Here is a 27,695-nt window from a genome sequence, read left to right as displayed (position 1 = left end):
GGTCAGGTACACTACGTTTCCTTGACAGCACACTGGGTGAATGTTGTGGAGGCTGAGAGCGACTCCTACCCTGGGATGGCACAGGTGGTACCGATGCCAAGGATTGCGGGCCCCAATTCCATCACGGTTTTCTGCTACCACCTACGTTAGTGGCTCCAACCCCCCCACTTCTCCTCCTCCGCCTCCTCCTCCACTTCCACCTCCGAAGTATCCACGTGCAGCACCAGTCAGTGATCAGTCGGTAGCTGGAAGCAGTGTAGAAGCCAAGATGGGTAGAAGATTACCAATTCCCACAATGTTGCTCAGAAAGATAGTGGAGCAATATCAGAAAGGTGTTACCCAGCGAAAAGTTGCAAAGACTTTGCATCTATCATCATCAACTGTGCATAACATCATTTGAAGATTCAGAGAATCTGGAACAATCTCTGTGTGTAAGCATCAAGGCCGTAAAACCATACTGGATGCCCGTGATCTCCGGGCCCTTAAACGACACTGCACCACAAACAGGAATGCTACTGTAAAGGAAATCACAGAATGGGCTCAGGAATACTTCCAGAAACCATTGTCAGTGAACACAATCCACCGTGCCATCCGCCGTTGCCAGCTGAAACTCTACAGTGCAAAGAAGAAGCCATTTCTAAGCAAGATCCACAAGCTCAGGCGTTTTCACTGGGCCAGGGATCATTTAAAATGGAGTGTGGCAAAATGGAAGACTGTTCTGTGGTCAGACGAGTCACTATTCAAAGTTCTTTTTGGAAATCTGGGACGCCATTTCATCCGGACCAAAGAGGACAAGGACAACCCAAGTTGTTATCAACGCTCAGTTCAGAAGCCTGCATCTCTGATGGTATGGGGTTGCATGAGTGCGTGTGGCATGGGCAGCTTGCATGTCTGGAAAGGCAACATCGATGCAGAAAAATATATTCAGGTTCTAGAACAACATATGCTCCCATCCAGACGTCATCTCTTTCAGGGAAGACCCTGCATTTTTCAACAAGATAATGCCAGACCACATTCTGCATCAACCACAACATCATGGCTGCGTAGGAGAAGGATCCGGGTACTGAAATGGCCAGTCTGCAGTCCAGATCTTTCACCTATAGAGAACATTTGGCGCATCATAAAGAGGAAGGTGCAACAAAGAAGGCCCAAGACGATTGAACAGTTAGAGGCCTGTATTAGACAAGAATGGGAGAGCATTCCTATTTCTAAACTTGAGAAACTGATCTCCTCGGTCCCCAGACGTCTGTTGAGTGTTGTAAGAAGAAGGGGAGAATGCCACACAGTGGTGAAAATGGCCTTGTCCCAACTTTTTGGGGATTTGTTGACACCATGAAATTCTGATTCAACATATTTTTTCCCTTAAAATGGTACATTTTCTCAGTTTAAACTTTTGTTCCGTGATTTATGTTCTATTCTGAATAAAATATTAGAAGTTGGCACCTCCACATCATTGCATTCAGTATTTATTCACGATTTGTATAGTGTCCCAACTTTTTAGGAATCCGGTTTGTATCCCATACACAGCCAAAGCCAGCTGAGGGGTAGTTAATCTGCCAAAAAGAGGTTATCTGTTTTTTGATAGACTGAGGGTCATCCATTATAGCCAACCAATATGGGTTCAACCTAAATAGCGAGTCTGGTTTGACCTGACCTGACCCTACCAGAGTTTCTATTGAGTGGGGAGAGTGATCTGAAAGAGTTCTCGTCCCGTATTTAACTGATTTAATATTTCTAATATTGTTTCTGTTGGTCAGTGCCAGGTCAATCCTGGACATTGACCTTCCTCCTTTACTGACACATGAGAAGGCACTCTTTCCCCTCCCCATATACTCCCACACATCCACAAAGTTCGTCTAACCGGCAGAAACGTGACAGAAGCGTCTCAGTCCCACTGATTGTGGTGCTGGGATTCGCAGTCAGCCTGTCTCTACTGGGATCCATCACATTATTGAAGTCAACTGTCAGGACCACCCGACAGTCTGGCCACCGTTCCACAAAGGACAACAGGCAATTGAGGGGGTGCAAGGAGAATGGAGGAGGTATAGAAAAAAAATGCAAGGATATATGGCTGACCCCCAAGTCTACCATAGAGAAAAACAAATCTTCCCTGATCATCTATCCAGGAGTCGGTCAGGACAAAATCCACTGCTTGGTGTATCAGGACTAATACCCCTCTAGAGTAACTGTTAAATTTTGAATGATAGATCTGTGCTGCCCAACCCCTTCCTCCCAAATGAAAGGTCACCATCCCTGAAAAATGAGTTTCAACCAAGCAGACTATTGCGGGGAGATAGCTCCGGATTGCGTCCGTCACTGCCTGTCTTTTAACTCTCTCTCCAAGGCCCCTGACATTCAAAGATAAAATCTTAACCATTACTCAACAAGAAAAAAAAAAAAAAAAAAAAGAACCCCACCCCGGGCAGGCAGCGTACCCCAATATTCCTCCCCCCTCCCCAAACCCCATTCCCTTTTGCTCCATAACTACCTGTGACAGACCCCCTAACTAGAACCATCCCTCCCCCGCTCCCTCAGCCGAAGCTCCAAAAATAGTGAAAAACACAACTTTTAAACATTTTTTCACTTTTTAATACTTGGTTGCAAATCCTTTGCAGTCAATTACAGCCTAAAGTCTGGAACGCATAGACATCACCAGACGCTGGGTTCCATCCCCGGTGATGCTCTGCCAGGCCTCTACTGCAGCTGTCTTCAGTTCCTGCTTGTTCTTGGGGCATTTTCCCTCCAGTTTTGTCTTCAGCAAGTGAAATGCATGCTCAATTGGATTCAGGTCAGGGGATTGACCTGGCCATTGCACTTCTCTCTTTGGTTGCTTTTGCAGTATGCTTTGGGTCATTGTCTATCTGCACTGTGAAGTGCCGTCCAATGAGTTCTGAAGCATGTGGCTGAATATGAGAAGATAATATTGCCCGAAACACTTCAGAATTCATCCTGCTGCTTTTGTCAGCAGTCACATCATCAATAAATACAAGAGAACCAGTTCCATTGGCAGCCATACATGCCCACGCCATGGCACTACCACCACCATGCTTCACTGATGAGGTGGTATGCTTAGGATCATCATGAGCGGTTCCTTTCCTTCTCCATACTCTTCTCTTCCCATCACTCTGGTACAAGTTGAGCTTGGTCTCATCTGTCCATAGGATGTTGTTCCAGAACTGTGAAGGCTTTTTTAGATCTCGTTTGGCAAACTCTAATCTGGCCTTCCTGCTTTTGAGGCCCACCAATGGTTTACATCTTGTGGTGAACCCTCTGTATTCACTCTGATGAAGTCTTCTCTTGATTGTTGACTTTGAAACGCATACACCTACCTCCTGGAGAGTGTTCTTGATCTGGCTAACTGTTGTGAAGGGTGTTTTCTTCAGCAGGGAAATAAATCATCCACCATAATTGTTTTCCGTGGTCTTCCGGGACTTTTGGTGTTGCTGAGCTCACCGGTGCGTTCCTTCTTTTTAAGAATGTTCCAAACTGTTGATTTGGCCAGACCTAATGTTTTTGCTATCTCTCTGATGGGTTTGTTAATTTTTTTCAGCCTAATGATGGCTTGCTTCACTGATAGTGACAGCTCTTTGGATCTCATCTTGAGATTAGACAGCAACAGATTCCAAATGCAAACAGCACACTTGAAATGAACTCTGGACCTTTTATCTGCTCATTGTAATTAGGATAATGAGGGAATAAAACACACCCGGCCATGGAACAGCTGAGAAGCCAATTGTCCCATTACTTTTGGTCCCTTAACAAGTGAGAGGCACATATGCAAACTGTTGTAATTCCTACACCGTTCACCTGATTTGGATGTAAATACTGTTCATTTTATTTCAAATCCATTGTGGTGGTGTATAGAGCCAAAAATGTTAGAATTGTGTCGATGTCCCAATATTTATGGACCTGACTGTATGTGCTGAACCATTTCTTTTTTTAATTCTTAATAAACTGAGTTTTAGAAAAAAATTCAACCTGTGCCGCAGTGATTCCATCTGCCTCTAAAGCTCCATACAGAAAACACGAAACAAATGTGAAGAAAGCTAAATACATTGTGCAAAACCAAAATTGACCGTAATGTTCAATTCCCACCAGATTTAGTTATGAGACGCTTGTTGTTATTTCTGTATTTGCTTTTTCATTTATTACCTTCCGATTACTATCGTACATAGTTTTGCATATTGACTCATGACTTTAGTGCATTTTACAATTCCGATTTTCTGGCCTCTTTTTGGGAAATTGACTAATACACATAATAAATTTGGAGCATGTCATATTGTTTTGGTGCATTATACTTAGTATTCCTCCTCAGTGTATCACATTAGGGACAGGATTACTGAATGGTTAATGATGATGTCACAATTCTGTAGCCGGAGTGATGATGTCACAATGCTGTGCCGGCTGTATACCGGATGTTCCGTCAATAGATTCTTTGATAGAGAGTAAAGGAGAAGAAGCAACATGGATGCTGGTAAGTCCTGGAATTCACAGCTTTGTCTCTCTGTGTCTGTTCTTCAGAGATTGTGGGTTGCGGTGTCTCCTCACTGGTCCACACCATGGATTTGTCTTTCCTTCTTTGGTACAGACACTCATTGGGTGCATCATACATGTAACTCATGATTCCACATCCAGAAGAAATGTGGTACAAGGACAGTCTAATTTCTGGCCTTAAAATTATAGAATGAAAAGATTTTTGATTCTTTATAGTTAGTTCCCATCCTGCATCATTTTCCATTACCATAATAAATCTATCCCCTCCTGGCAGGAGGTCAGCTGCCTCCACATTGCCAACCAATGTCTCCCGACCTATGTAAAGATCTATAACTTACCTAGAGATGGCGGAGGGAGATGATTTTCTTGTAAAATATAGTTATATATGGAATACTTCTCATTTATCTTCTGTAGGTTTGGTGCCTGCTGTGGTGCTGACATTTATCACAATTATTTTCTTTGGTGTCTGCCTTGGAGTCGTCTGTTGTTTCCTGAGGTAAGTGAATGATGTCCTCCACACAGGAGACAATTTTGTACCAGAAATCGCTTCTCAGTCTCTCTTACCGTCATAGGTAGAAGATGGAATTGTGTTCCCTTAGAAGACACCAGATTGTCTACCTTGTCCACGAGGGTAGAAGCAGCTGAGGGTCCACATTGTCTTCTATACTGGATTATTACTGATCTCTTATTATTTTCTTATTTTAGAATGAAAAAGGAAAAATACAACAAGGATGACGACGAACTAAATGAAGTTCTGATCCATCAGCCAGGTAACAGTTACACAATACACATAGTACATAGTGACCACAGAGCCGGTATAGAGGAGATGTAAGAAAATCTCACCCCATAGCAGTGGAGGATCTGATGATACACAGGGTATGGGAGATACACAATATCTATTACCTGACATGTATTTATTACTAATAGAAATCTTCTCATTTACAGAGGAGGCTGATGAAAACATGGAGAAGATCAGGAAGGAAAGTGAAGATGAGGAGGATGGCGGAGCGGAGAAAAGATAGAAAGGAGTAAGAAGAAGTGGAGGACAGAGAAAGAGGAAGATGTAGGAGGAGAAAAAATAGGATGGAGGAGAAAGAAGAGGATGATGGAAGACAAGAAAAAGGAGTACATCTTGTTGGATGAAAAATTAAGATTTCCCAAAACTCATAATTTGGCTTTATAAATATCAAATTTCTCTTTAATTCGGTTTCCTTTCACCATAAAAATAATTCTTTTCATGCTTTTAATAATTCCAATAAATAAAATCATTGAAAAGTCTGATTTGATTATTAATTTTAGGCTTTTACTGCGTGTTACTATGTTACTATATAGGAAGGAGGTTTTCTTTTTATATTTTCTTTGCAAAAATCTTGATACAGTTGAATACAATGGTGTAGCAGGCATCCGTCAGCTCCCTGTGCCACCATTCTCCTGCCACCAGTGGTTCACTGCAGGTAGGCACGATGCAGTCATAGCCCAGCCATAGATAGCACAGACCGAAGACCGGAGCAGACCTGCCCTGTTCATTGTGGGAATGCGGGGTAGGGGAGATTTCAGTTTGGAATTACCACTGTGTGGTGGGCACTTAAGGAACATCATACTGTGTTAGTAAGAGGCCATCACACTGTGTAGAAGTAAAATAAGAAGGCATCATACTATGTGGAGGGCACCAAGGGCTCATTCAGCAATTATGGGGGTAATTATGGGAGCATTCAACTGTGGGGGGGACTAAGGGGGCCTTATTCTGTGCAGCGGGCACTCAAGGGACAACATACTGTATGAGGGTCAAATAAGACAGCATCACAATATGTGGAGAGACAATGAGGGGGTATTATAACGTGTGGGGGACATCATGGGCTTAGTCTGCATTTTGATGGTACTTCTAAGAACATTGTAGTGTGAAGGGCCACTTATAGGGCACCGTACTGTTATAGGAGCCACTAAGGGTGCATCATACTATGTCAGGAGCACTAAAGGAGCATCATACTGTGTCAGGGTTACTACAGGGGAATCATACTGCATGGGGGGCACTGTCCAGGGCATCAGTATTGTGGGGTGAAACTAAGGGGACATTCTTACTGTGTTGCTGTGCTAAGGGGGCATCACTACTGTGAGGGGAGCACATAGGGCGTATCCCTACTGTGTGGAGGCACTAAGAAGACTGGACAGGATTGGGTGTGTACTGGAAAGGGATTGGGTGGAAGTTAGAGGCGTGGCTTATTGTAAGCTGTTGCCCCGAGCACTGCTGTGGTTGCCCCTCCTCACATTTTTTTCAAAAAGTTCATGCCAACCATGCAGCTATTGCGTGTCGCAAACAACAGGTTCATAATGTAGGGAACCGGCCTTGTGCGCACCGTATCAAGGATGCGGACCTATTCACTTGAATGGGTCCGCAATCCAGAAGATATAGAGTGGAGGTGAGGAGTGGAAGGCCACAGAAGCACTAGGGAGTGGTTCCGTGGCATTTTGGTTGGTGCTTCCACGTAGCGAAAAAATAGAACATGCTGTAATTTTTTTGTGGTGCAAATAGATTAAATTGAATGAGTCTGCATCCGCCAGCGCAGGCCACACGGACGTATTTGTGTGCATGAGCCCAAAGATGGGAGCTATGAAATCCCATGCATAAATGGATTCATTGTTTGGAGCCCCAAAAATGAGTCTGCCCTGCAACTGCTGGTTGCTAACCCCCTTCTCATCCAAGTGAATTCGGTGCCAAAATAATATTGGGGATCCAATCCGTACCTCCGCGAAAAGTAGGATATGTTCTATCTTTTGACATATCTTTCGGATTGTGGACAAAGGCGGTGCCCATATATTGTGTTCCCACCATTTAGGGTCAGCAATATGGGCACAGAGATCTTACGTTCGTCTGAATGAGCCCAAAATCTAATTGACTATTGACTCTTGTTTTTCTGCTGCAAAAACGCCAAATGTTAACTAAATGTCTATGGGGAATAGGAAATGCAGGATACACAAGGGTTTTCTTTGCTACTGGTGTTTTTGTTTGTTCTCTGGCATTTCTTTTTGTCTTTCTTGGTGCTTTTTTGAGGCATTTTGACATTACATCATACTTCTCTGTAGGGGAAAACAGCATAAGGCCTCCTGCACACGACCGTAGGTGTCCCATTGCCGTATTGCGGACCGCATTTGCGGATCTGCAATGCGCGGGCACTGTTCCATGTGCCTTCCGCATCACGGATGTGGGGCCTATTCACTTCAATGGGTCCGCAATTCCGAAGATGCGGAACGGTGCAGAACGGAAGCACGGAACGGAACCCTATGTGGGGTTTTGTCCTGTACTTCCGTTTCGCAAAAAGATAGAACATGTCCGATCATTTTGCGTAACGCCCAGATCGCGAACCAATTAAAGTGAATGGGTCCGCAATCCGCTGCGGCTGCCCCACGGACGGTGTTCGTGCATTGCGGCCCGCATTTTGCCATGGGGCGCACAAGTTCGTGTGCAGGAGGCCTAAAGAAAGCGCTAGAGGTAAACCACAACTGGGCAGCTTTCAATTCATATTACGTTCTTGAAAAAAATTAAAAATTAACAAATGTTATAAATCTTCTCCCCCCCCCCCCCCCTCCCCCCCAAAAAATGTTTTCTCAGTTTCCGGCGTTGTATTACAAGCTAAAAAAAAAGCCAAAGCCAAATTCATATATGTAAGGGCCCAAAAGTAATAATTGGCCACTGTGTAGTGTGACTATTAGTGTTGAGCGAGCATGCTCGGCCGAATACCTGTTCGGCTCAAGCATCGCTATGCTCGGCACATGGCGGTACTTGGCCGAGTACTGCATATGCTCGAGTGCCATGCTCAAGTCTTCTCCACACATGTTTTGCGGCTGCTAAGCAGCTAATTAACGTGCAGGAAAGTACTGCCATCACTGTAATGCCAGTAGCCATGTTTGCTACTTGCATTATAGCAATTTGCTGGCCTGAACGCATCATTGGGTGCTATATAACACCCGGTGACGTGGGTTCGGCTCATTGCGAGTCAGGGAGAGCTGCGGTTAGGAAGGGACAGATAGTGTAGGGAGGTTGTGATCGCAATTTATTCAATTTTAAAACGTTTCAAAGACCCAAAAGTCCTTTTAAGGACTATTATGTGTGGTGGCAGCAATTTTATTTTGCAAAGTAGTCCGATTTTTTTTCCTCATACTTTGCGATTCTTTTTCTGCAGTGACTTGTGACATCTGTTCAGCAATACCTTCTGTGTGTCAGGGCCAGATATTGGGAAAAATATTAGCGACATCAAATATATTTTTTCCATAATTTATCCATAATTTGCCTATAAACGGTCCCTGCAGTGAATTGTCACATCTGTGCTGTAATAGCGCGTGTGTGTGTCAGGCCCAGATATTGGGAAAAATATTAGCGAAAACAATTATATTTTTTCCATAATTTATCCACATTTTTCCTATAAATGGTCCATTATAACATATAACATTTAATATGAAGAAGGCGAGCATTAAGGGACGGGGAAGTGGCCGTGATGCTGATGGTGCACGCAGAGGCCGTGGCCCTTGGGTGCTTTGAAACTGTGCCTGCTGCCAGAGCACAAGAAACACAATCATCCGAGATACCTAGCTTTATGTCCCAGTTTGCAGGGTGGCGCAGGAGACCACACTAGAAGTCAGCCCAGTGCGAGCAGGTGGTCGGTTGGATTACAGCAGATAGTGCTTCCAGTCGGTTAAGCACCACTCTGTCTTCCACCAAGTCCAGTCTCAGTAGCCAGGAGTCTGGTCTACACAATCCTCACCCTGATCCTCCTTCCTCTAACCATTTACAGTCTGGCCAAACAAGTGATCCCACACTCGGATATTCCGAGGACCTTTTTGCATCGCTATTAATTGACTTGGCCCTCTCGCCAAGCACCCTTGAAGAAGGACCTGAGATCTTGTGCAAGGATTCCCAACCTCTTGGGCATCAAGAGTCACAAGAACATGACGCTGGGAACGGCAATTAGTGTTTAATGAGGTGCATGATGATGAGACACAGTTGCCACCGACTCAACAGCAATTACTGTCTCAAGAGGTTGAGGAAAAGGATAACACACAGTTGTCAATCACTTAGGTGGTGGTTAGGTCAACAAATCAGGAGGATGATCAGAGTGAGGAAGTGGAAGAGGAGGTGATGGACGACGAGGTCACTGACCCAACCTGGGAAGGTGGCAACAAGCCGAGTGAGGAGAGCAGTAGAGAGGGGGAGGGATCTGCAGCACTGCAACAGGCTGGAAGAGGCAGTGGGGTGACAAAAGGTAAAAGGCGGGCACCACCAAACAGGCCCGCAACCGTTCCATGGAGCACCCCCTTGTGTTAATCTCCCTTGCCAAGGGGTAGGTGTTCGGCAGTATGGCGCTTTTTGAGGAAAGTGCGGATGACATAGTCGTTTGTAACCTGTGCCACACCAAAATGAGCCGGGGCGTGAACACTAGCAACCTCACCACCACTAGCATGATCTGCTACATGTCATCAAAGCACCCTAATAGGTGGGACGAACGCCTGAGTCCACAATTTGTGTTTGCGGGTCACACCACTGCCTCCTCTTCCCCTGTGTTATGTGCTGGCCAATCCCCTGTCCAAGACGCAGGCCCTGCATCTGTACCTTCACAAGCACCATCAGCAACCACATCCACTTCCCTGTCCCAGCGCAGCGTCCAAATGTCCAGAACACAATCATTTGAACGCAAGCGCAAATACCCACCCACCTACCCACAGGCCATAGCACTAAATGCGCAACTTTGAAAATTACTGGCCCTTGAAATGTTGCCATTTAGGCTTGTGGACACTGAGGCCTTCCGCAGCTTGATGTCGGTGGCCGTCCCTCATTACGCAGTCCCCAGCCGCCACTATTTTTCAAGGTGTGCCGTGCCAACCTTACACCATCATGTGTCCCTTAACATCACACGTGCCCTGATTAACTCATTTACTGGGAAGGTCCACTTAACCACAGACACATGGACAAGAGCTTTCGGTCAGGGACGCTACATTTCCCTGACAGCACACTGGGTGAATGTTGTGGAGGCTGAGAGCGACTCCTACCCTGGGATGGCACAGGTGGTACCGACTCCAAGGATTGCGGGCCCCAATTCCATCATGGTTTTCTGCTACCACCTACGTTAGTGGCTCCAACCCCCCACTTCTCCTCCGCCGCCTCCTCCTCCACTTCCACCTCCGAAGTATCCACGTGCAGCACCAGTCAGTCATCAGTCGGTAGCTGGAAGCAATGTAGGACTGCAGTGGGGAAGCGGCAACAGGCCGTGCTAAAGCTGATCTGCTTAGGTGACAAACAGCACACCGCCGCAGAGCTGTGGCAGGAGATAAGACACCAGACTGAGCTGTGGCTCTCGCTACTCAACCTAGAACCAGGCATGGTTATGTCTGATAATGATGATAGCCAGACCACCCTCAGTTCGTCTTCTCAGCGCGAATTAGAGGCTGAAGAGGAGGAGAAGGAGGAGCAGGAGACTGTTGCCTCAGCTACAGACGGTAGTACCCATGGAAGTTTAATTCCATCTGTTCTGCGTGGGTGGGCAGAGAAAGAGGAAGAGGATGAGGAGATTGGGAGTGATCCTCCTGATGACGACAGCGAAGTCTCGCCTGTTGGTACTCTGGCACACATGGCTGACTTCATGTTAGGCTGCCTTTCCCACGACCCGCGCGTTATACGCTTTTTAAACAACACAGATTACTGGATGTTCACCCTTCTCGACCCCCGCTACAAAAGGAACTTCTCATCTCTCATTCCTCTGGTGGAGAGGATGAGCAAAATGATGCAATACCAGAAGATCCAAGAATTGCTCCAAAAATTTCCATCTGACAACGCTGGCGGCAGAGTCCGTACTTCCTTGGCCAACTGAGAAGGGGAGACAAGGGGAGCACACAGCAGTTCCAACAGAGGCAGGGCAACACTCTCCAAAGCCTGGGACAGTTTTATGATACCCCGCCAGCACCCTCACCCTGATGTGCGGCCTACTGCCACAAGGAGAGAACATTTTTGGAAGATGGTAAAGGAGTACATAGCAGACTGTGTCAGCGTCCTCAATGATCCTTCAGTGCCTTACAACTACTGGGTGTCCAAGCTGCACACGTAGAACGAACTGGCGCTCTACGCCTTGGAGGTGCTAGCCTGCCCTGCCTCCAGCGTTTTGTCTGAGCGTGTATTTAGTGCTGCTGGTGGCATTATAACAAATAAGCGTATCCACCTGTCAACTGAAAATGCTGACAGGTTGACTCAAATAGAATGAACAAGGCCTGGATTGACCATGACTTCTCGACTCCACCAGAGTAATGCTGATGAACATAAAGGCACTTTATATGTGTTGTTTTTAATGTAATTAATCGACTGTATTCCCATGCACCCCTTCCACCACAAACAAGGGTATATGGTTGAATCTTCCTTTTCTCATCCTCCTCCTCCGATTCCGTCATATCAATTTGCTTTGCTTATTCGTCACATATAATGCCCTCACATATATGGCCTTCGAATATAAGTTTTTAGAGGGTCCGCTCACCAGCAGGCCCTCACATATAATTTTTTACAGGGTCCGCTCACCAGCAGATCCTCACATATAATTTTTTACAGGGTCAGATCACAAGCAGGCCCGCAACTCAAATCTTTTACAGGGTCAGCTCACCTGCAGGCCCAAATCTAAAATCTTTTACAGGGTCAGCTCACCTGGAGGCCCGCAACTCAAATCATTTACAGGGTCAGCACACCTGCAGGCCCTCCTTTATGTGATATACAGGTTGTATCAGAGTGCCTCTTCCTTGTAATTTTTGGCAGCACTTGCACTTTATATACAAGTTGGTAAGGCTGCATTTGTGGGAGGGGCGGAGGCTCTTCATATACGAGCCACACCCTCACTCACAGGTGTGTGTTTTCAGGTGCCATTAGCACACTAGCTTCTCTGGTGGTAGGATTCTTTCTTTGCAGCATGGAGCTTGTTATTTTGCTCTCTGCTACCATAGCATGCACGCGCCATACTACGTAAGTAGGTTGGGCCGGGGCCGTCTCTCCAGGCCGGTCGGATCCGACTTTGCTAGCGAACGGGAGGCTTCGCCTCAGAATCTGCTACCTCAGGTTTGCTCGTTTGGGCCTAAATACTTCCATTTGCTTTTCATTTTTGTTTGTTGGTAATAAGAGTTGGTTCCTATAAATCTTACAAGTTTCACTTTGCTTCGTTCATCTCGTATGAAAAGTTTCTTTACAGCAATCCGGCTGAAGTAAGAGTTACCCGGGCTGCACATGACGTCATGTTTGGAGATCGGACACAGTGTTTATTGTTTAGGCCTTTTGCTGTAGCTGTTCCTTGCCATGTGTCTCCCCCCCCTCCCCCCGCTACCACCATCTTTAAACTTCATGTATTTCACTTTCGTAAGCCGTGTACCGGGGTGGGCTCCCCAGGATACAGCAAAGTCACAGACATGGAAGCAACACTGACACCAGCTTTATATGCAAGAATATAAACTTTACTTTGGAAACAGTATTAACACAAGTACAAACAGTATAAGTAATACCCCAGGCCCACAGTCACTGTCCCTGTCCGAGGGACAGGCCTAGCTTTCTGGCGTACACAGCAGAGCCTACAAGTCGTACTGTGCCGCTATAGAGGACACACCTAACGGGTGGCAGACGCAGCAGAGCCTGCAAGTCAATTACTGCGCTGCAGTCCAGTACAGTAAGGCCTAACAAAGCTATAACCCTATCTAACTAGCTATTACAAGGCCTAGGCTAGTCTCTGTTACTTTAGGCGCCAACCAGTGAAGTACAATTGGTAATCAGGTGTACTGACCTGCGTCCGTTCTGGGCCCTAGGATGCCGCTTACCCGGGATGGCCACCAAGCTCTCAGCAACCGTGCGGCCTTGCTTGATGCTAAGGTTTTCTGTCCATACACTGGAACTGGTCTTCCTGGGACAACCTCTCTTTCAAAGTGCTGGATCCAGACAGGGGACAGCAGATACTCTCGTTCCTTTGAGTATCCATTCACTGCCGGACATCTGCAAGCCAGGATGGAATCGGATTCAGCCCCTCACAGCACAATCCTTCCACCATGTCAGATCATTACTTCCTGGTTCACCCAGAAGCATGCTAACTGTGCTGCAAAACAGCGGCCTCTAGTGGCCGGAATGCCAAATGACAGCTCCAGTACAATTTAAACATAAATATACAGGCAGAGCTTATCCACAATCTCATACTTTCATGCTCCGCTGTTATCCTGAGCGGCATTTACACTTTCGGATTTTATTTCATGTCTTATGCTGCATCCGCACGTCTTCACTGTACTGCACTTTTCTACTCTTGGTTCGTATTCACTCAGATTGGTCTCACATTCAAGCTGCGCTCACCTATTGGCTGTTACATCTCATTCCGTCCCCAGCTGACAGCCGGATCCGTATTACATGCCTGTTATTACATGTTGTATACTCGGCTTACAGTCATAGCTGCTACTGTTACTCCGTTTTCATGCTCTGGAAGCACCACCCAGGTATTCCCACCTTGCTCCACTCACAACCAGAGCTGCGTTTATACCAATTTTCATGCTCTGCTTATACCCAAAGTTGTGTTCACACTTCTACTGCTACACCAGGTTGTATACCCCACTCACCAAAGCCGCTTTCCATGTCTGTGGTCACATCAAGTTAATATTCCGTTCACATCCAAAGCTGTGTCCGCATGTCTGCTTTTCACATCTTGTCCTATACTCCTTTCACTACTAGAGCTGCGTCCACATGTCTGCTTTCGCATCACGTCAATACTCTGCTCACTTTCAGGTTGCATTTATACATCTGCTTTATACCATGCTTTTCATGCGCTACCCATACTCACAACTGCGCCTATACCATGTTTTTAGGTACCACTCACATCCAAAGCTGCATTCACCCATTTGTTGTTATATCATGTATTGTACTCTGCTCCCACTCAAAGCTGCATTCTCCTGTTTATTGCTACATCATGGTTTTGCTCAATCTCACCGGGGCAGTCTGCACCCACCGCTCTGGTACCTCTCTCCTGACAAACATAACTGCGTTCTTTCCAGGCTTACGTTCCCTTCCTCGGTGGTCTGTTACATTCCATAGGCCTACTTTCTGTTTAATCCTGGTTCATGATCACTCAGACTGGTCTCCTGTTACTTCTGGTTCGTATTCACTCAGACTGGTCTCCTTTTACTTCTGGTTCGTATTCACTCAGATTGGTCTCCTGCCCCAGTTCACCAAACAGCTCCTCAGCGGAGGTCAGTGGGCCGATAGGAGTACGTTTCCTGCTATGTTTTCACAAGCTGTTCATTTGTTTGTCACGATAAGAGACTTCTCTTAGCGAACTTGCAATGCCCCAGGCATTTCATGTTTACGTTTATGGTTCGCGGTGGTTAGTGTTTTATGTATGCACGTGCTTCGGATTACTAATGTCTATATTTTTAACGCCTGTTGGCAGTCATGTTCCTTAGGCTACCTTCTAGCCAATCCAATCATTCAAGTCGCTTCATATGCCATCAGGTCCGGCTTACGTTTTAATTACTTATCGTCACCGCAACGTCATCCCTCTGGCTTCGGGGGCCCCTTGACCGCTTTTCATGTTTTGTTTGTTAAGGGTACGACATGGTTGTAGGCTGGTTAGTGTCCCAGGTTTCTGTTGGTGGTTATGCGAGTCCATGTCTTTGTCTTTCTAGGTTATCGAGTCCCAGTTGCTTACTAAACCCGTTGGGTTAAGGCCCAATCTTTTCCCCAGCCGTCCTTAATTCTAAGGTTCGAATCCCGGCGGCTGCCCGGCCCCATGGGCCCCTGGTGGTTGCTTCAGCCCCATGGCTTCAGGGGTCTGACCAATGGTTGCCTGTCCACCTGTGCAGCTATGCTTTTGAATGACTCATATCTTTACCTGCTTGCCAGCTTATGCTATTAATTTTAGTTAATGTCCGTTATTATCTCCATTTTCTGTCACGTTTCCCTTCGTCTTTTCAGGTCATGCAGTTGAACTATTGGGGTCACCTTCCACGTCGATCAGGTCTCGTTCCTAACGATATTTCGCCTTGCATGTTATTCAGGCCACGTAGTTTATCTTGGGTATCGCCTGCCACATCGGTCAGGCTCATGGTTTAATTCACGTGCACCTTATTCATGTCACTTTTCATAGTTATAATTCTTTAAAAAAAATTTAAAAAAAATCCCCATGGCTTCGGGGGCCCGACGACTGCTTCGGCCCCATGGCTTCGGGGGCCCGACGACTGTTTTCAAACCTGCTGGGCTGATTGCCTGGTTGGTTGTCCATCTGGGCATCTAGGCTGATTTGGCCCCTATGTATCGCACACATACCTGCTTCCCTAATTTCCTAATAATCCATGTTGATCGCTCCATGTTGATGCATGGCTTCGGGGGCCCGACAACTGCTTCGGCCCCATGACTTCGGGGGCCCGACGACTGCTTCGGCCCCATGGCTTCGGGGGCCCGATGACTGCTTCGGCCCCATGGCTTCGGGGGCCCGACGACCTGCTTCGGCCCCATGGCTTCGGGGGCCCGACGACCTGCTTCGGCCCCATGGCTTCGGGGGCCCGACGACCTGCTTCGGCCCCATGGCTTCGGGGGCCCGACGACTGTTTTCAAACCTGCTGGGCTGATTGCCTGGTTGGTTGTCCATCTGTGCATCTAAGCTGATTTGGCCCCTATGTATCACACACATACCTGCTTCCCTAATTTCCTAATAATCCATGTTGATCGCTCCATGTTGATCCATGGCTTCGGAGGACCGACGACTGCTTTGGCCCCATGGCTTCGGGGGCCCGACGACTGCTTCGGCCCCATGGCTTCGGGGGCCCGACGACCTGCTTCGGCCCCATGGCTTCGGGGGCCCGACGACCTGCTTCGGCCCCATGGCTTTGGGGGCCCGACGACCTGCTTCGGCCCCATGGCTTTGGGGGCCCGACGACCTGCTTCGGCCCCATGGCTTCGGGGGCCCGACGACTGTTTTCAAACCTGCTGGGCTGATTGCCTGGTTGGTTGTCCATCTGTGCATCTAAGCTGATTTGGCCCCTATGTATCGCATACATACCTGCTTCCCTAATTTCCTAATAATCCATGTTGATCGCTCATTTTATGTTTTGACCGCAAACTGGTCCGGTTCGCCCTACAGCATTATTGTCATGTCTTACGCAGATATTTCGTCTTTCTTTAATTGTTCATGCTTTCGTTCAGGTCCTGCCAGAGGAAGAACAAGTAGGGCAATTCGCTCTAGCATTTCAGTCTCTGATCGTAGTCGATCATATCTTGTCAACCAGGTCCCCGCGCAAAGTCTTTGCCTTTTTACCACGACCAGGAATTCATTTTCGCCAGTAGCTTCATTGCATTGCATTCCCTCACTCATGGGAGGGCATAGACAGAATCTTGTATATAATGGCTTCATAGCTTCTTGCCCCACTAACCTCCGACTCCCTACAACCACGTTGAATCGGATTTTGGACAAGGTCCACCATTTTCTCACGGTAGAAGATTCAGATAGTAGGTCGGTCTTCACATCTCAAGCGTAAAAACAATTCTCAGGGGCGCACAGTAGAACAACGCGCGGATAGCTGTTGTCTGGGTAACTATTCAAGGATTCTCTTCCTATCTACATGGTTCTTTTTGGCCCTCATTCCTGCATAGTCTAGGCAGTTAGGCTTTGGTCCCACGATCTCCTGACGCTAGGGCATTGCCAGTACTCGCACTAGAACCAAACTTTACAAGTTTCAGTTGGTTTTTATGATCCATTTCACAACGTATTCTCGGTCCTCCATTCCGATTTGGTGCAGTATCCGCAATATTGAGCATCATGTCTCTGGCCTTGTCATCCACAAGATGGGTTGTAGGTTTCCTACTGGTCTTGCCTCACACACCCCGAACTTTCGCTCTAGATCCTGGATGCCTTGCAGTTGGCTTGGGGATCAGTTGCCATTCAAATTCCTTTTCTACCCTACTTGGCTTGGTTTTTGCCCACTTATAGGCCTACCCACGATCATGGCTTAGGGCACACAACAAGCCATTTAGTCAGGTCAGCTAAGACACGCCTAGCTGGGTTAGGTTGTTCCCGTTGTTTTCTCCCTAGGGTTCTTCGGATACCTCTTGGCCGTAGCCATGACCACAAGTTGGTAAGGCTGATTAGTCAGCCTGCATTTGTGGGAGGGGCGGAGGCTCTTCATATACGAGCCACACCCTCACTCACAGGTGTGTGTTTTCAGGTGCCCCACCCTCCCTCCCTTATCTTCTCATTTCCACAGGGTATGCCCACTTATAGGCCTACCCACGATCATGGCTTAGGGCACACAACAAGCCATTTAGTCAGGTCAGCTAAGATACGCCTAGCTGGGTTAGGTTGTTCCCGTTGTTTTCTCCCTAGGGTTCTTCGGATACCTCTTGGCCGTAGCCATGACCACAAGAAAATATACAGGAAAGAATGTTTTCAATCAATTTTTCCTATAAAATCGATTTTTACTTTGGTTTCGTGCAAAAAACCTTAATTAGATTGTGGACCTGGTGATCAGTTTAAGGCCTTTTAAGCAGCATCAGGAGCAGCATGATGATAAAAATGAGTGGCAAGGTGACATACTGTGGAGATGGCAGCATGAGGGGGCCACATTGTGGCACAATGACTGAGTCTGGATAAAAGACTAAGGCCACAGATTGTTTAGAAAAATGCAGATGGAAAGAAATCTGTGGAGCTGTATGACGGTCACCTGCAGATTAATGTAGCCATCAAAATCAAGTTGGGTTTGTCGGTTCCACCTCAGCTTACCAGCAGGCCCATAACTTAAATCTTTAACAGGGTTAGCTCACCTGCAGGCCCGCAACTCAAATCTTTTACAGGGTCATCTCACCTGTAGGCCCACAACTCATGCTGCCTTGCTTTGAAGTAGTAGCCGTAGCCGTTTATCAGGCTGCCTCTCCGAAATTGAACAATGATGCCCTGTTACCGGTGGTCACCATGTTAGGCGCATAAAAGAACATCGAAAGTTGATAGGGAAGATATCCAAATGGATCGTGGACGTCACGGGGACGTGCGGTCAGGCAGAAGTTATTTAGAGTCAACAAAGCGACAGCAGGGCCACTCCTGTATAACCTCATCCAAAATACCGCAGTGACATTCCCTGTAATTTTTTATTATTCATTCCAATAACAGGGCATCTTAAGAGTCCTGTATTGTTATTTATCATCACTATCTCCACAAGTCGGGAGTGTGTGATTTGCGCGCCACCCGCTTGCCTTCCTTGGATGTGGTAGCCGTTTCTCAGGCTCCCTCTCCGGAATCAAACACTGATTCCCCGTTACCCATAGTTTACAATAGTTTTGAGCTGACAATTACATCGAAAGTTGATAGGCCAGACATCCGAATGGATCGTCGCTGTCACAGGGACGTGCTATCGCCCCCAGGTTAACTTGAGTCACCAAAGCGGCAGCAGGCCCTCGCCCATAATGTTTTAGATGGTTAGATAAGCAGGCCCTTACGCCTAATGTTTTTGAGGGTCACCAGCAGGCCATCAATCATTATTGTTAAAGGGTGTGTGTCACGGCCACGGTTTTGGCCGTGACTCCTTGGGAGCCGCATACTATTGCCCGCGGTTTGGGTTGTTGTTTCAACCGCAGCTTGAGGCATTATGTTTCTTGTCTCAGGTGCGGTTGCCGCGGACAACAGGTGTGTGTGCGGTCCCTTTGGAGTCTGTGTGCGTGTATGGATGCACCGATGTTTGTCTGTGTGCACTCTGTGTATTGTGTGGTGTGCACTGACAGCTTTCCTGCACTGTGGTTGCCCGTGGCAACGTTTGGTGATGTGTACATGTGGTGGCAGTGTCCCGGCCTTTGGGCTGACTCCCAGGACACGGTTGCCACCCATGTTATTGCCAGCGGTAACAACCACAGTGTGTTTGTTGTGTTTGGACACGGTTCCTTTAAGTTTTTTTTTTTTTTTTGTTACCGCTGGCAATGACATGGGTGGCAACCGTGTCCTGGGAGTCAGCCCAAAGGCCGGGACACTGCCACCACATGTACACATCACCAAACGTTGCCACGGGCAACCACAGTGCAGGAAAGCTGTCAGTGCACACCACACAATACACAGAGTGCACACAGACAAACATCGGTGCATCCATACACGCACACAGACTTCAAAGGGACCGCACACACGCCTGTTGTCCGCGGCAACCGCACCTGAGACAAGAAACATAATGCCTCAAGCTGCGGTTGAAACAACAGCCCAAACCGCGGGCAACAGTATGCGGCTCCCAAGGAGTCACGGCCAAAACCATGGCCGTGACACTGTGTATGAAGCCCTCCTTAATATGTAACTAAGGGTCTATCAGAGTGCCTCTTCCTTGTAATTTCTGCCAGCACTTGCACTTTATATACAAGTAAATATTCAGGAAAGAATGTTTTCTATCAATTTTTTTCTCTAAAATTTATTTTTTTCCTTGGTTTTGTGCGTATTATTGTCATTATGTAAAAGTGGAGTACTATTCGGACAACATAGTTCCGAACAGCGACCAGCGATTCCAAGATGCAACCATACATCCTCCCCATACTGTTACAAAACCATTTCGGTGGTGTTACCAACAATTTCTGACATTTTCTTATGAACCAGACACCCTCCCCTCTTCAGAGCAGGGGGTACCTGGTTTAATGCTCGGTTCTCCCATTGACTGCCAGTATACTCGGGTGCTCGGTCGAGCACCTGAATATAACGATGTGTTTCGGCCTGAGCACCACGGTGCTCGATCAACACTAGTGACTATGCTTGCTGATTAAATGAATGCTTAATTGTAATAGAAATCTCAGCTCCCTTTCCTTGACACAAGAGTTTCTGTGTACAATGAGTTAAAGGGGTTGTCTCGCCTCAGACATCGGAGGCATATCACTAGGATATGCCCCAAACATCTGATAGGTGTGGGTATCCCCTCTGAGACCCACACCTATCTTTAGACTGGAACCCGCAAAATGAAGAAGGGTGCACCCGCCCTTCATTCATTCCTATAAGAGTGACAAAAATATGGGAATGGGAGCTCTCCCATAGGAATAAATGGAGGGTGGCTACACATGCATGGTGCGCCCTCTTTCACTTTGCGGGCACCATTGTAAAGACACCTCTGGGACCAACACCTATCAGACATTGGGGGCATATCATAGCGATATGCCCTCAATGTCTGAGGTGAGACAACCCCTTTAAATTAATGCAGGACAAGGCATTTTTACCTAACGCTTTCCAAGAACTGAAGAGGAGCTGTCCCCTCCCCTGACATGTCTATTTAAAGGGAACCTGGCACCATTTTTTTGGTGTCCTAACTAAGGGCAACATAAATAAGTGACTGATTCTCTTAGCAAAATGCTGGGTCACTTTCTTTAATTTACCCAGTCAATCTGCCAACATCTTGTATTGAAAAGCTCCAGCTGATAATGATGAGTCATGAATATTCATGAGCTCCTAACTCTCCCCGCCCACCTGCTGCTGAGTGACAGTTTGTTTCCATAGCAATCAGCAGCAGGTGGGCAGGGGAGTGGCTATAGCTCTGAATTAAATAAACGCTGGACTCAATGACATCATGCCGGACTCGAATCAGCTCATTAGCATGCGGTATCTTTGTGTGTATATTATGAGGTAACCATCTGTCACACCAGTAAGTGAATACATCTAAGGTACTTTTTAGTAGTTAATGATTGTATAGAATTAGTTAGACTATAATCAAATATCCACATGACAGGTTCCCTTTAAGTAACTACTTGCATCCCCCATGTATTAACTATTCCGGAGCATCTATTCTTATGCCTCTACGTTTTGCTGCACCTTTATTATTCCTGCTAGAATTTACAAATGAATTATTAGCAGTTTGCAATGAAGGTCCGGCTGAGAGCTACCAGTTGGGGTGTGTCCCTGCACAGTCTGACACTGATTGGATAGTGTCAGGCTGTGCAGGGACTCACCCACAACGACCTTCATTGCACACTGCTGGCACCTCATTCATAACTTCTAACAGGAATTGTAACGCCTCAGAGTGCCGTTACCACCTTTGCACCTTGGTACTATCTCCTATGGTTAACCTAATGTCATCATATGTATTAATTTATAGGTCTTGCAAAATGTGCATTAAAATTTCCATGCAACAGTTTGTGTTTTCATGTAATGTGCCTGGTTCACCAGCACATGGTGGCAAACATGACAGAGCTGCAGGGACATAGAGTGGAACCTTCCTTTCCATACTAACCCCCCCCCCTTCCTGTAGTGTAATGGGTGTTTTCCCACTTGCTGCAGGGAGGGAGGAGCTTAGTTTAGTGTGAGTCTGGAGTACCCCCTGCTAGGGGAAGGAAGCAGGAGCCTGTCCCTGTTGGACGAAACCTGTCTGGACCAGCTTGAGCACCTTCAGCTCAGCTAGATCTGGGGGCCAAAGCAAAGAGCTTTAGAAGCCAGGAGAAGAAAGTGTTCCCTGGACAAATCTAGAGACAACCCAGATTACAAAGTCAAGAGCAGCATAAAGAAAAAGCTAAGTTATACAGCTATCCTGTTAGGTTTGCCTGCCACAATTCATGCCAAAACCTGCTGGAAACCAAGACAAAGCCTGTAAATCGTTTGTAGAAAAGTTTATTCAAGTAAAGCTGTTATCAACCTCATCACAAGGTCTGGACTCAATTTATTTCAACATCCCCTACTACTACTACTCCCCCCTTTTTCCTGCTTTCGGAGGGCAACACCTGGGGTTCCAGTGTATCCAGGTAGGAGCACTGTGACACATTCAACACCATTAAGGGACATTTAGGCCACCCTACTCCACTCTGGCATTCCTTCACCTGGGTACCACCATCTACCACAGTATCACTAAAAGGGGCCCTGTGCCCTTGTTGCTTCACTGCAACTGGCGTCACAACAAATATGTAGTTTAAGAAACCCCAAGTAGTGCGCCCGACGATTGCAGAATAATAAAGGAATGGCACATCATAGAGTCATAAGAATAGATGCTCCAGAATTGTTATCACATGTGGAATACAAGTGGTTATTAAACCAGACATGTCAGGAGAGGGGACAGGTCCTCTTTAAGGCCTAGTTCACACGACCGTATGGCTTTTATTGTTTTTTGCGGTCCGTTTTTCACGGATCCGTTGTTCCGTTTTTAAGTTCCGTTGTGTTTCCGTTTCCTTTCCGTTTTTCCGTTCCGTTTTTCCGTATGGCATATACAGTATACAGTAATTACATCGAAAAAATTGGGCTTAGCATAACATTTTCAATAGATGATTCAGAAAAAACGGAACGGAAACGGAAGACATACGGATGCATTTCCGTATGTGTTCAGTTTTTTTTGCGGACCCATTGACTTGAATGGAGCCACGACCCGTGATTTACGGCCAAATATAGGACAAGCTCTATCTTTCAACGGAACGGAAAAACGGAAATACGGAAACGGAATGCATACGGAACACATTCCGTTTTTTTTGCGGAACCATTGAAATGAATGGTTCCGTATACGGACCGTATACGGAACACAAAAAAACGGGCCGTACACCCGCAAAAAAAACGTTCGTGTGAACTAGGCCTAACTAAGATTGCCCCCAGAAAATGTAACATTAGATGCATACATTATACCACAAATCACACACTGGACACTATGGAGGCTTTTGCAAAAAAAAAAAAAAAACAGGCATTTAATAAGCTGCTGGCCATTATGGATAATACCTCAGACCCCTTGTACACGTTCAGCAGAAGGCGGATACAGCTGCTATGTAATAATGAGCGCCATGTGAAGACTCTGCGACAAGTCTCCTTATTGCAGGGCCTCTACTGATCTCCATCTACATGATCTGTGCTGAGGCTGAGTTGACATCGCCGGTTAGCTTTCCGTTCTTCTGATCCGTCAGGGATCTCTTTATCCCGTCAAAAATAACTGAGCTCTGACGGAACTGGCACAAAGTGATGCAAGCTGATGATAACTCAAAATAACGGATCCGTTTTTTTTTCCTGCTCTTCTGAAGAATGGAAACCTAAAGGGTGTGAACTCCCACTAAGCTACATCTTGTAGGCGTACTCACACACATTACACATATATATGTCAGTAAAAAATAATAATACTGTCCCATGTTTTCTTATATCAGTACATATACTGTCACAGATTTTACCATATGTTCTCTTTAACCTCTTGCAAACGACGAGAATACTCGTCCTAAACAGCGAGTCCTTCCCGCATTAGGACGAGCATTCTTGTTCAGAGTTAACACCGTTCCGGATATGCACAGTTTCAATGTATTGTCCTAAAATGTCCTAAAAATGTCAATGCATTGTCCAATCTCCTAAAAAATAAAATGCCACGTACAAGATGATGCCAACATAAAGTAGACATATGGTGAATGTTAATTAATAGCTATTTGATGAGGTATCGTTATCCGTCTTAGGCCTCATGCACACGACCTTTTTTTTTTTGGGGGTCCGCAAAAACGGGTTCCGTAGTTTCGTGATCCGTGTCCGTTTTTCCTTCCGTGGGTTTTCCTTGATTTTTGGAGGATCCACGGACATGAAGTAAAAAGTCTTTTGGTGTCCGCCTGGCCGTGCGGAGCCAAACGGATCCGTCCTGACTTACAATGCAAGTCAATGGGGACGGATCCGTTTGACGTTGACACAATATGGTGCAATTGCAAACGGATCCGTCCCACATTGACTTTCAGTGTAAAGTCAGGAGTCCCTATTATATCATCGGATCTGAGTTTACTCCAATCCGATGGTATATTTTAACTTGAAGCGTCCCCATCACCATGGGAACGCCTCTATGTTAGAATATACCATTGGATTTGAGTTACATCGTGAAAACTCATATCCGACAGTATATTCTAACACAGAGGCATTCCCATGGTGATGGGGACGCTTCAAGTTAGAATATACTACGAACTGTGTACATGACTGCCCCCTGCTGCCTGGCAGCACCCGATCTCATACAGGGGGCTGTGATCCGCAAAATTAACCCCTCTGGTGCCGCACCTGAGGGGTTAATTGTGCGTATCATAGCCCCCTGTAAGAGATCAGGGGCTGCCAGGCAGCAGGGGGCAGACCCCCCTCCCTCCCCAGTTTGAATATCACTGGTGGCCAGTGTGCGGCCCCCCCGGCCCCCCTCCCTCCCTCTATTGTATTATCATTGGTGGCCAGTGTGCAGCCTCCCCTCTCCCCCCCCATCATTGGTGGCAGCGGAGAGTTCCGATCAGAGTCCCAGTTTAATCGCTGGGGCTCCGATCGGTAACCATGGCAACCAGGACGCTACTGCAGTAAGCTCTTACAAGAGCTAGTAGTTATGCCAGGGGAGTATAGCAAATCTTCAGCGTATAGCAATCCCCCAGTGTCGATCAGTTACCCAAACACCAGCCTCAACATGATGAAGGATAAAACAGGAACTCTTTATTGAGGGCTACTCGCCTGTATTTATGCAGGTCCCCATCTGGTGGCCACGCCCCTAGGGGACCAGAAGGGAGACTGTGACACAGGACAGATACGTAGCAATCCAGGATACAGACACAACACATTGTCATGGAACCATGAACCAGACGTACAACAAGAGATAAGTGGAAATAAGAAGGCTTTATTGAAATCAAGCTGTAAGCAAAAGTCCAAACGGATGGCTAAACCGAAGCAGGGTCTTGCGTAGCCAGAGGTCAGGAACCAGAAGGGTAGTCAGACGAAGCCTGGATCAGGAACCAGCAGGGTAGTCAGACGAAGCCAGGATCAGGAACCAGCGGGGTAGTCAGACGAGGCCAGGATCAGGAACCAGAAGCAGCAGCAGTCTTAGAAGCATGTGAACACAGGAGGACCAAGCAAGGAACTGAAGCCACAGACCTCCTATATATATGAGCTAGGCATCCAGCTCCTCCCAGTGGGAAGGAGAAGCCGCAGGGTGGGAGGCTACAAGAAACCCAGAAACCAAGATGGCCGCCAGCACATGTCAAACGAAGGAGGACGGCAAGAAGGTAAGACCATGACAGTACCTCCCCCTCAAGGGCCCCTCCTCCGCGGAGTGAAGAACGGTTTCTGAGGGAAGCGTGCGTGGAAGGCTCGGAGCAAGGCAGGAGCATGGACATCTGCGGAGGGAACCCAGGAATGCTCCTCTGGACCATAACCACGCCAATGGACCAAAAACTGCACCCGACCGCGGACCAGGCGTGAGTCCAGGATATTGCTCACCTCATACTCCTCACGATTGCCCACTTGGACCGGACGAGGCCGAGGAACCGAGGAAGTGAAACGATTACACACCAGTGGCTTCAACAGGGAGACATGAAACACGTTGGAGATCCGCATGCCAGGAGGAAGCGCAAGGGCATAGGCTACCGGGTTTACCCTGCGAAGCACTCGGAAGGGACCAACAAAGCGAGGCGCCAGCTTGGGAGTGGGCACTCGAAGGTTGAGGTTGCGGGTGGACAACCATACGCGGTCTCCGACCTGGTAGGAAGGAGCGGGCGCTCGTCTGCGATCAGCCTGGAGTCTCTGGCGCTGCGCAGAGACCTCAAGGGACCTCTGGATCTGTTCCCAAGAAGCACGTAGGACGGAAAGGTGATCCTCCACAGCCGGAATATCCTGGGGAGAGAATACCTCCGGTAACACGGCAGGTTGGAACCCATAATTGGCCATGAAGGGAGACGTCCCAGAGGAAGAGTTCACCGCCGTGTTCCTGGCAAACTCAGCCCAAGGCAGGAGGTCAACCCAATTGTCTTGGTGATCGGAGACATAGCAACGAAGGAATTGCTCCAAGGCCTGATTGGATCGTTCTGCGGCCCCATTGGACTGAGGGTGGTAGGCCGAGGAGAAAGAGAGATGAATCCCCAACTGGGAGCAAAAAGAGCGCCAGAACCTGGACACAAACTGACTCCCCCGATCCGACACAATCTCCTTGGGCAAACCGTGCAACCGGAAGACCTCCCTGGCAAAAATCGTGGCCAACTCTTGTGCAGAGGGTAACTTCTTGAGAGGAACACAGTGGCACATTTTGGAAAACCGATCCACAATCATGAGAATGACCGTATGGCCTTGGGATGCAGGGAGGTCCACAATGAAATCCATCCCCAGGTGTGACCATGGACGCTCCCCGGTGGCTATGGGTTGCAAAAGGCCCAACGGACTGTCCCGAGGGGACTTACTCTGGGCACAAACGGAGCATGCCGCTACATATGTGGCGATGTCGGAACGTAGAGAAGGCCACCAGAACAGACGTGAAACAGCCCAGGACAGCTGATTCTATCCAGGATGCCCCGCGGCCTTGGAGTTATGGTAGGTTCGCAACAACCGAGTGCGCAACTCCTCAGGCACAAAACATCTGCCGTTGGGTCTCCCAGAGGGAGCACCAGATTGAGCCGCCAAAATCTGCTCACCCAGGGGAGAGGTCAGGCTGGTGCGAATGGCGGCCAGGATCTTATTCGGAGGTATGACCGAAGTCGGAATCGACTCCTCCCCGGACAGCTCGGAGTACTGCCGTGATAAGGCATCCGCTCTGATGTTCTTGGAACCGGGTAGGTAGGAGACCACGTAATTAAAACGTGACAAGAACAGAGCCCATCTGGCCTGACGTGGTGTCAATCTCTTGGCCTCAGAAAGGTAGGTCAGATTCTTGTGGTCCGTCAGGATGAGAACCGGAACCACCGAACCCTCGAGCAAGTGCCTCCATTCTTTAAGGGCCTGCACGATGGCCAATAACTCCCTGTCACCAATCTGATAGTTGCACTCCGCGGAAGACAGTTTCCGGGAGTAAAACCCACAAGGAAGCAGAGGACCCTCTGGTGTTCTACGCTGAGACAGAAGGGCGCCTACTCCCGTCTCAGACGCGTCCACCTCGAGGACAAAGGGCAACCCAGGGTTGGGATGCGACAGAATCGGAGCCGACACAAAGGCGGACTTTAGAGCCTCAAAAGCTCGGATGGCCTTGAGCGGCCAGACCTGGAAATTACTGCTGTGGCAAACCTAGCCACTTCTGGACTATAATGTAAGAAGGTTGTCCGTACGTTTGAATGCAATATTTGGGAATGTGGTATTGTATATTGCTACTACTGCCCCTTTTAGACTGGGTAGCAGATTGCATTCAGGCTGTCCTACAGACTATGTATGTTATTATGTGTTCAGTTACATTGTATCTGTGTATGCTGGGGGTCAAGTTAGTCCATTACGTTTGGTAATTGTATTTTGTGGATTACGTCTCAGACAATGCTTATTGTGTTGGGTAATTACGTCTCAGACAAG

Source organism: Bufo gargarizans, chromosome 8, assembly GCF_014858855.1.
Source record: "Bufo gargarizans isolate SCDJY-AF-19 chromosome 8, ASM1485885v1, whole genome shotgun sequence".
Classification (NCBI taxonomy): Eukaryota; Metazoa; Chordata; class Amphibia; order Anura; family Bufonidae; genus Bufo; species Bufo gargarizans.
This window is presented reverse-complemented; position numbering follows the sequence as displayed.